Raw genomic sequence first — 7,500 nt, forward strand, 5'->3', positions numbered from 1 at the left:
TCCGTGATCTCGTTCTTTCGGTCATGACCCATCCTTCATGACCATAGGGGTGGGGACGAAGATAGACCGGTAGATCGAGAGCTTTGCCTTTTGGCCCAGCTCTCTTTTCGTCACAACAGTGCGGTAAAGCGACTGCAGAACCGCACCAGCTGCTCCAATTCTCCGGCCAAACTCCCTCTCCATGGTTCCCTCACTCGTGAACAAGACCCCCAGATACTTGAACTCCTTCACTTGGGGTAAGGACTCATTTCCTACTCGGAGCGGACAGGCCACCGGTTTCCTGCTGAGAACCATGGCCTCAGATTTAGAAGTGCTTATTCTCATCCCAGCCGCTTCACACTCAGTTGCGAACCTATCCAGAGAGTGCTGGAGGTCGCAGGCAGCTGATGCCATCAGGACCACATCATCTGCAAAAAGCAGTGATGTGATCCCCAGCTCACCGAACTGCAAACCCTCCTCCCCCCGGCTACGCCTCGATATCCTGTCCATGAAATTCACAAACAGGATAGGTGACAAAGCGCAGCCCTGGCGGAGGCCAACACCCACCGGAAAGGAAGACGACTTACTGCCGAGGACCCGGACACAGCTCTCGCTCTGGGTGTACAGGGATTGAATGGCCCTAAGTAGGGACCCCCTCACCCCATACTCCCGCATAACCCTCCACAAGACCTCTCGAGGGACCCGGTCGTAAGCCTTCTCCAAGTCCACAAAACACATGTAGACAGGTTGGGCAAACTCCCAAGCCCCCTCCAAGATCCTTGCGAGAGTGAAGAGCTGGTCGGTAGTTCCACGACCAGGACGAAATCCGCATTGTTCCTCTTCGATCTGAGGTTCGACTATCGGCCGGACCCTCCTTTCCAGCACCTTGGAGTAAACTTTCCCTGGGAGGCTGAGTAATGTGATGCCTCTATAATTCGCACACACCCTCTGGTCCCCTTTTTTGAATATTGGGACCACCACCCCAGTCTGCCACTCCTTCGGCACTGACCCAGACTTCCACGCAATGTTACAGAGGCGTGTCAACCAAGACAGCCCCTCTACACCCAGCGCCTTCAGCATTTCTGGACGGATCTCATCAGTCCCTGGGGCTCTGCCACTGTGGAGTTGTTTGACTACCTCAGTGACCTCCTCCAAGGACATTGACGACCCCCCATCATCTTCCGGCTCTGCCTCGTTCGTAGAGGGTGGATTAGTCGGGTTCAGGAGTTCCTCAAAGTGCTCCTTCCTACGCTCAACAACCTCCTCAGTTGAGGTCAGCAGTGTCCCCTCCTTGCTGTATACAGCTTGGATGGTCCCCCGCTTTCCCTTCCTGAGGTGTCTGATGGTCTTCCAGAAACACTTTGGTGCCGACTGAAAGTCCTTCTCCATGGTTTCTCCGAACTCCTCCCACACCCGCTGCTTTGCCTTGGTCACGGCCGAAGCCGCAGCCCTCCGGGCCAGTCGATACCCTGCAACTGTTTCTGGGGTCTCCCGGGCTAACATATCCCGGAAGGCCTCCTTCTTCAGTCGGACGTCTTCCCTGACCACCGCTGTCCACCACGGTGTCCGAGGGTTATTTTTGAACTCAAAAAAGTTAATTAAGTTGTCACACACACACACACACACACACACACACACACACACACACACACACAGAAATATAAATGGTACAACTGTTTTCATCCTCTTCCCCGCTTGGGAAACTCAAAATTATTCATAACATCTCTTTTTAAATACAAGATGCGTTTGTTCGGCTCAGTTGCAGTCATTTTCACTGATTCATTCATGAGGTGTAGCAGGCACAGATGGAGACGCGCTAAATAGCCCTCACACCTCCCGCCTAAATAACCCTCACACCTCCCGCCTTAATAACCCTCACACCTCCCCACACATTTAGAGCCTTAGACTTCCAGAAATCTATTCTCCGACCTGGCAACAGACTTACCTGTCTGAATCGTTAAAGGACTAGTTTGGTATTTACCATCATAAGCCCTGTTATAAGGTTATTTACCATCATATACAATGAAATTTGGACTTTGCACTCTTGGGATATTAGTGCTCATTGCTCATGTCACAGCTAAGTTATGTTATATACATGTTATATACATGTTATATGGTTAGCTGATGCTTCTCTAACAGTGACATCTCTGACATAGCACTAATATCTCGAGTGCAAAGTGTCAAAAATGTTATACGGGCTGTTGTATGATTGTAAATAATAACCTTATTACAGGGCTTATGATGCTACATATCAGACTACAGTACACCTTTAAGACAAACCTGTGAAACAGCTTTCTACCTGTCTCTCTTTCTCTATCGCCTCCTCCCCCTCTCTCTCCATGTCTCCCTCTGCGCTGTGAGACCAGGGAGGACGCCTCCATCTTTAAGCGAGCCGGAGAGCCGGTCGGGGAGAGACCAGCGCGCCCGAGCTACAGTATCTCTTCCCTCGGTGAACGGGAGAATTGTTGTGTGTGATTTATCCCCGCCCCGGGCTCATTCTGAGGCAGCCAGTCACGCTTAATCCACTACTTCTGTCAAGGTGTGAAATGTATGCCCGCCATTAAATCACGGGCAGGGTCCTCGCTAAAGACGGCGCGACGGGAGGCGGGCTCCAGACACACACGCGCCCACACACACACACACACGCACACACACACACTTGATTTGCGATGTAGCCTTTCTCTGCTTCATTAATACATTTCTCACAGTTCAAACGAGCTCTTAACAGCCTTGCGGTCCATTTCCTGCTCTCCTGGCAGGCTCCCAGGGAGGGAGCGGAGAACGGGGGGGGGGGGGGGCACATGACCTTTCTAGCATAGACATAATCAGATCATTACGGTAATGGCCGTCTTTATTGTCCTTCTTACGCGTCCGATGGCGTGATGGAGAACTACTCTGTGGACGTGAAAAGAAAGGCCCGACTCTGCCGACCTCTTCTTCATCTACCGCAGTCTCTCTCTCTCCCTCTCTCTCTATCTCTTCATTTATGTCTCTCCCTCGCACACTTCTCCTCTCCCCTCCTCCCCTCCCTCCCTCCCTCCCTCCCTCCCTCCCTCCCTCCCTCCCTTCCTTCCTGCGCTGACAGCTCTGTCCATCTGTTCTTTGTCTGCCCACAAAGCCGCCCAGCTGTGTCTGAGGAACCCATCATTAGGGCTGAACAAGTGTCAAGTGTGTCAGTGTGTGGGTGTGCGCACACACACACACACACACACACACACACACACACACACAGACACACGCCCGCTCCTCTCATTCCGCCCTCTCTTGGATTCGGGGCCGGCGCGGGGGCGGGGGTGCGGAGCCTCGGGGCCACGTGTCGGGTCCCCGTTCTGAAGCACCATGGCAACCAGGAGGCGAGATTATGTGGTAGAGAGAGAGATGACGAAGAGAGAGAGAGATGAGGGAGAAAGAGAGAGGGAGAGAGAGAAGAGAGAGGAGAGAGAGGGAGAGAGATTAGGGAGAGAGAGATGACAGAGAGAGAGAGAGGGAGAGGGAGAGAGAGGAGAGAGGGAGAGAGGGAGAGGGAGAGAGGGAGAGAGGGAGAGAGATATGACGAAGAGAGAGATGAGAGAGAAAGAGAGAGGGAGAGAGGGGAGAGAGAGAGAGGGAGAGAGATGGGGGAGAGAGAGATGATGGAGAGAGAGAGAGAGGGAGAGAGAGGAGAGAGATGAGGGAGAGAGAGGGAGAGAGGGAGAGAGACGGAGAGAGAGAGGGAGAGAGAGAGAGAGAGAGAGGGAGAGAGAGAGAGAGAGAAGAGGGCAGGCTTACAGATACAGAGACAGAGAGTGAAAGGATGATGGGGGGGACCCTGTGGACGCCGGTGAGCGATGGACGTCTTCGGAGGAAGGAAAGACTTCAGTTAAGAGACGACCAGACCGTCCCGGGCCTGACAATCATTCCCCACACCTGCTGGTGGATCTCTCATTCACACACACGCACACACACACGCACGCACACAGACGCACACACACACACACACACGCACACGCACTGTCTCTCTCTTCTGTCTCTCACACACACACACACACACACACACACACACACACACACACACACAAGCACACACACACACAGGCGCACACACACGCGCGTGTACGCATGCCTCGGGTGTGTGGGTTCCTCTCCGAAACCTCATCCGCGCCTCAAACGCGGAACCGAGTAGAACAATAAGAGTGGGAGATGGAACGCCGGAGCTGCAGGAGAGGAGGGAGAGAGAAAAGGATGGAAGTCAATCCTCTCGGGGGAGGAAGAGAGACAGACGGAGCGGCTGCGCAAAGTCTGCCTGGACGTGGGCGGAGCCCGTCTGAGACGCATCCAGCCACGCCGTTTGCATATCCCTGCATGGCACCTCGTCTGGCGATCCCCTAGTCTGACTCACCGGGCGTGGGTTTTGGGAGACAAGCCTCGTCGTTAGGAGGGCGGGAGAATCTCTCCTGCCTCAGTCAGCGACCACGGGAGATTCTCTCCAATCAGATTAAATCCAGACTCCTCCCCTTCTGACTCCTCCCCTTCCGACTCCTCCCCTTCGGACTCCTCCCCTTCTGAATCCTCCCCTTCCGCTATCAACGTGTCACAACAACCTCCGAGCCGGAGACTGTGATTGGTTTATACAATATGATTGTGAAATGCAGAGTGACCCCCCCCCCCCCCCCCCCCCCCCGCCCGTGTCCGAAAGGTAATGAGTCCAGACAGACCTTTCTCCAACGCCGGCACAGCGTAAACAAAGTGTGGAGATACTGTAGGTCTGGGCGAGACTAGCGATTCCCTAATTTACACCATGCAGTTGGAACAGTGACAGGTTATGATTTCCAAAATAATACAATTCAGCTTCTGGCACGCTAAAAAGCTCTCATCAAAATTCAACTCGAGCTCATTAAATTGTTACTTGAGTTGTTAGTTATGAGTTGTTAAAAAAGACTTGAGTTGTTAGTTATGAGTTGTTAAAAAAGCTCTCAACAGACATCTTGAAATTCAAGGAAACCTTCAATTACATTCAACCAGTAGAAACATGGACAGAACACTTCCCCAAAAAATGCACAGGTCAAGGCCTATTTTTCAACCCGAAAAGCAGTCAAAAGAAATGTTTGTATTCTGTTGCCTAAATATCACACAACTGGCCTTGCTGGAAGATACTGAACGTCTGTCAACACACAGGGGCAGCACTAGAGCATTGCATTATGGGGCGGCTATGGCTCAGGAGGTCGAGCGGGTCGTCCAGTGACTGCAGGGGAGGCGGTTTGAATCCCGGCTCCTCCTGTCCACATGTCGAAGAGTCCTTGGGCAAGACACCAAACCCCAGGCAAGCGCCTTGCATGGCAGATACCGCCATTGGTGTGTGAATGGGTGTGTGTGAACGTATGAATGGGAGTCCATTGTAAAGCGTTTTGGATAAAATCACAGTATAAGTGCAGTCCATTTACCCCTTACTATTAACCACACTCCAACCATTTCAGTAACAATAGCCACGCCCACAAAGACACATTCCCAACCATTCATAAAACATACAGTATACTGCAACTCAATAGTGATTTGTCAAGTCAGGGAATAGGAAATATCTCTTTTCTTTCTCAGATCAGAATGAAAATGAAAACGACTCGAATGATTAATGTGTAACTTAGCAAGTTTCCATATTCTATGTTTTTCAAAAATGTGATGATGTGATAATGCTGTTTGAAGGCACCGACCAAGAGGGTTCATGGACTACACTTGTGCGTTTCCAAACCATAAATATGCAGGTGGTTTGCAACACGAGAGGTTACTTCACTCATGTCTATGTGAATTACCCTGGCTCAGCGAATAAATTCAAACAGCGAATTCTTCTCGTCACGTCTTCCAGAGAGAAGCTCTGAATGGGTGGCTTAAACAATGGTTATTCATTAAAGACATACTGTATCGTACAAACTCATATAATATTAAGGCCAGGTGTGCAAATACAGTAGAGAGAGCCTACTGTAGAGGGCAATGAAAGGAACAGCCCCCTCCTACCTCCAGGTGACGGTCAAGCCCTACCCTCCCCCGACCGCTACGCTCTGCTACCTCGGGGCCCCGTCACCCAGAGGCCCCTGCGGTCGATCGACACAGTCACGGCTCTTCTCTGTCCTGGCCCCGTGTTGGTGGAACGAACTGACCACTGACCTCAGGGCAGCAGCCGCAGCTAAAAACTCACCTCTTCAAGAAGTACTACCACCATCCTCCCTCTTAAGCACTTATTGTGTTTATATTTTGCTACTATGGCACTTTGGCTTGAGCACTAGATTACTCTTAGTAACTTGTTTAGAAAGGAGATGCACTTGAGTTCTGATTCTGATTCGGACCCTGAGTAGTAGTACACTGACTACCTACATTAAATGCAATTATTCTAAGTTGCTTTTGATAAAAGTCCCTGCTAAATGACTGTAATGTAATATAACGTAGAAAGCATTTGGTCACCTTAAAATGCATTTCAAATGTTGGGATAGATCAAGGGGGAGCAATACATGTCATCTCTTGTGTTTTTTGATCTGTGGTCACCGAGGGTGACGAAAAACTCTCGGCCAGTTAAATACGTCCTGAAGCAGTCAAGGACAGGTCCAGAGAGGCCTACCCAGTTTTCCAGTCTTCTAATAAGGATACTATGGTCTACCATGTCAAACGCTGACACTCAGGTCTAGGAAGACAAGGACAGAGAGCTTTTTCGAGTCTGTTTTCCGAGGAAAGGCACACCTGCACCACTTAATTCAATTGTCCCTATAATAGATATGCCTCCACTGGCTTTCTGGATACCTTGTGTGAGCCAAATACAGTAAATACCAACATTTTACCATTGTACCTATAGTGTCTGCCTATAGCCAATATGGGATAGATCAAGGGGGAGCAATACAATGCCGTCCTCAGATGGTATTATGTCATGCTGGGTCCTGAACAACGCAGCCATGCGTAACGGACGCCACTCGGATATCGCAGAGCAGACATTGCAGGTCTCGTGCAACTTGACCCACAGTAAGATGAGCCAGTATCTTGCCTGAGGTAATGGATATTCCTACCTTTATTCCCCTGGACCGCTCCACGCTTTCTGTGATAAGGGCAGAGGCAGCGACCACCTCTGCTGTCTGACAAGATCTCGCTTGAAGATGGACACCTGTCTGGCCCTTGCCTCCCATTTTGTGTCTCCCAGCTTTTTCTTGCCCTCAATCTGAGATTGTTGAACCTAGTCTTACACTGAGCTGCGGTTCTTAAGACCACAGATGAAAAGCTACCTCTATCTCCTACTCTATCTCCTCCACTATCTCCTCTACTATCTCCTCTATCTCCTCTATATCCTCCACTATCTCCTCTACTATCTCCTCTATCTCCTCTACTATCTCCTCCACTATCTCTTCTGCTATCTCCTATATCTCCTCCACTATCTCCTCTACTATCTCCTCTACTATCTCCTCTATCTCCTCCACTATCTCCTCTACTATCTCCTCTATCTCCTCCACTATCTCCTCTACTATCTCCTCTATCTCCTCCACTATCTCCTCCACTATCTCCTCTACTATC

At 50.5% G+C, this 7,500-nt stretch overlaps 1 protein-coding gene across 1 annotated transcript in view; it reads right to left on the reverse strand.

Moving 5' to 3' along the window:
- Nucleotides 1–7,500, reverse strand: part of b4galnt4a (beta-1,4-N-acetyl-galactosaminyl transferase 4a) — a gene marked incomplete at both ends in the record, with an annotated part of 195,052 nt that overhangs the window by 13,790 nt on the left and 173,762 nt on the right.

This window comes from Borostomias antarcticus (assembly GCF_949987555.1).
Source record: "Borostomias antarcticus genome assembly, chromosome: 16".
Classification (NCBI taxonomy): Eukaryota; Metazoa; Chordata; class Actinopteri; order Stomiiformes; family Stomiidae; genus Borostomias; species Borostomias antarcticus.